General features: G+C 37.0%; 1 pseudogene across 1 annotated transcript; it reads right to left on the bottom strand.

Moving 5' to 3' along the window:
- Positions 1 to 240: 240 nt before the first annotated feature.
- Positions 241 to 393, bottom strand: LOC307063550 (large ribosomal subunit protein eL39-like; annotated as a pseudogene). The gene has a single exon. The product of its transcript is annotated as a large ribosomal subunit protein eL39-like (transcript).
- Between the last annotated feature and the right edge of the window lie 3,020 nt (positions 394 to 3,413).

The raw sequence follows: 3,413 nt of genomic DNA on the forward strand, positions 1-3,413 counted from the left end.
GATTTTCTCTTAGTCATTGGTTTTCAGGAATTTGTTTTTTGTTTTTGTTTCCAACAAAAGATTCTCACATATTTATTTCTGAGCCAAACTACTAGTGCAGATATACTAAAATAGAGAAAAATCATTTTCCCAATAAAATACATCCAGTTGTCCAGATAGTAGTGGTTTTCAGGGTGAGATGGTAAGATGCAAATGACCTTGATTCAGCATAAATATGTGTACCATCTCATGTGCGATTCCTTATAGACCCAGCTTGGCTCTTCTCCAATGTCTCCTTTTGGAGTTGTACCTGATTTTATTACCAGTTTTCAACCAAATCCACTGAGGAATGGGATAATTCTGCTTTTTCTTGACCAGGAATTACTTGATCCTGAAAGTCTTGTGAGAAGACATGGTGAGAACAGAGTCGACCGCACACACCAGAATGGTGGAGGAAAACTTCAGGAATTTGATTATGATATATCTTCTTGCGGTTTTATTTTTATCCTGCTTTGGGTTCATTTAGTTTCTTGGTTCTGTGAATTGATAGTTCTCACCAAATTTTGAAAAAATTTGGCTTTTATTTCATCAAATATTTTTTCTGCATGCCTCCTTCCCTCCTCTTATTCTGAGACCTCAATTACACATATGTTAGACTACTTGATATTGGCCCATGGGTCACTGTGACTCTGCCCATGTTTTTCAATCTTTTGTCTTTTCTGTCTCTCAATTTGGATGGTTTTTATTGCTATGTCTTCATTCATTGAGCTTTTCTTCTGCAGTATCTAAAAAACTGTTAATATCGTACAGTAATTTTTCCACTAGCAGTTCCTTTTATTTCTTTTTAAAAAATAAATTTATTTATTTATTTATTTATTTATTTATTTATGGCTGAGTTGGGTCTTTGTTGCTGCACGTGGGCTTTCTCTAGTTGCTGCGAGCGGGGGCTACTCTTCACTGCGGTGCATGGGCTTCTCATTGCGGTGGCTTCTCTGTTGCAGAGTACGGGCTCTAGGCGTGTGGGCTTCAGTAGTTGTGGCTTGAGGGCTCCAGAGCACAGGCTCAGTAGTTGTGGTGCACGGGCTTAATTGTTCCGCAGCATGTGGGATCTTCCCAGATCAGGGCTCGAACCCGTGTCCCCAGCATTGGCAGGTGGATTCTTAACCACTGCACCACCAGGGAAGCCCTCCTTTTAGTTCTTTATCTTTCATTTCTCTCCCCACTTTCCATGTTTTCCTTTAAATATTTGAACAGAGTTATAATAGCTATTTCAATGCCCTTGTCTGCAAATTCCCTCATCTCTTCTATTCTGGGTCTGTTTCTATTGACTGATATTCTTCCTGGTTATGGGTCATATTTTCCTCCTTATTGCTTGTCTAGTAATTTTATTAGATGATGGACATTGTGATTTTAAATTGTTGAATATCTGTATTTCATGGCCTTCCTCTGAAGAATGTTAGACTTTGCTCTAGCAGGCAGTTAAGTTACTTGTAGTTCAGTGTGATACTTTTGAGGCTTGTTTATAACCTTTGTCAGGAAAGAACTAGAATAGTCCAGGGATATCTAGGGGTAGTTTAGCCTCACTATTAAGATGTGGCCCTTTTGTGGTCTTTACTAAATATCCTGAGTGATCAATGAGAGCTCTCCAGTTAGGATGGCAGGAATTTGAAAATATCCAGCTCTGTCTGAGATCTGGGAATTGTTCAGCTTAAAGCTTCCCAGTCACTCTTTGCTCAACATTGTGGACACATGTCATAATATTCAGCAAAGACTGAAAAGGATTCCTTATGTAAGTCACTAGAGCTCTTTTTCTGTGTTGTTCCTTTCTTTCTGGAATTCTGTCCAACAACTTCCAGTCACCTCAGACTTTCTGAACTCCAATATCTGTCTCCTTAACTTAGTGAGACAGCCATGCTGTTCAGGATATTTTCCTCTGTGCTCTGCATTCTTTTTTTTCATTACTGTTACATTTCCTTTATTTGTAAAAAAGGTTACATGTTGCTGAATATATTTTCATGATTGGCACTCCTTTATTTGAATCATCTACTTATGACATGCATCCAGTTTTATTTGGGGTATTAGTAGTTTTTATAACAGCTTATTACCATTTTATAAAATAAAAACTTTGTCCAACATGTTTGAAAAATTCAAGTGAAATTAAGATTTTTTTTTAAATGAAAGGGATGGGGGATCTCTTCCCTTATTTTCTTTCTTTTTTTACAAATTTATTTATTTTATTTATTGATTTTTGGTTGTGTTGGGTCTTTGTTGCTGTGCATGGGCTTTCTCTAGTTGTGGTGAATGGGTACTACTCTTTGTTGTAGTGCGTGGGCTTCTCATTGCGGCAGCTTCTCTTGCTGCAGAGCAAAGGCTCTAGGCACGCAGGCTTCAGTAGTTGTGGCACATGGACTCAGTAGTTGTGGCTTACGGGCTCTAGAGCGCAGGCTCAGGAGTTGTTGCACACAGGCTTATTTGCTCCACGGCATGTGGGATCTTCCCAGACCAGGGCTCAAACCCGTGTACCCTGCACTGGCAGGCGGATTCTTAACCACTGTGCCACCAGGGAAGCCCAAAATATTTTAAGATGGATAGAAGTTGAGATGGGTTATGAATGGCAGGTCTACTGGTGATGAAAGGAAAGGGGAATCTTTCTCCTCTGAAGGCACCAATACTGGAGGTGAACAGATTTACAAAATGATAATGAGCACCATAAATGGCAACATGTGGACACAAGTGTAGGTTCTACTTTAATTCTTAAAAAAAATTTTTAATTTAATTTTTCTTGTTTTATATTTAAGTGTATTTAATATTTACAATATTAAATTTTTTCTTTTTTTTAATTGAAGTATAGTTGATTTACCATGCTGTGTTAATTTCAGGTGTACAGCAAAATGATTCAGTACTATATATATATTCTTTTTCAGATTCTTTTCCACTATAGGTTATTACAAGATATTGAATAGAGTTTCCTGTGTTATACAGTAAGTCCTTGTTGTTTATCTATTTTATATATAGTAGTGTGTATCTGTTAATCCCAAACTCCTAATTTATCTCTCCCCACTCCTTACCCCTTTGATAATTGTAAGTTTATTTTCTATGTCTGTGAGTCTGTTTCTGTTTTGTAAATAAGTTCATTTGTATCATTTTTTAAAGATTCCACATATAAGTGATATCATGTGATATTTTTCTTCTCTTACTTCACTTAGTATGATAATCTCTAACTCCATCCACGTTGCTTCAAATGGCATTATTTCATTCTTTTTTATGGCTGAGTAATACTCCATTGTGTATGTATGTATATATATATATACCACATCATCTTTATCCATTTATGTGCACTTAGGTTGCTTCCATGTCTTGGCTATCGTAAACAGTGCTGCCATGAACATTGGGGTGCATGTATATTTTCAAACTAGAGTTTTTGTCTTTTCTGC

Source organism: Hyperoodon ampullatus (assembly GCF_949752795.1).
Source record: "Hyperoodon ampullatus genome assembly, chromosome: 14".
NCBI lineage: Eukaryota > Metazoa > Chordata > Mammalia > Artiodactyla > Ziphiidae > Hyperoodon > Hyperoodon ampullatus.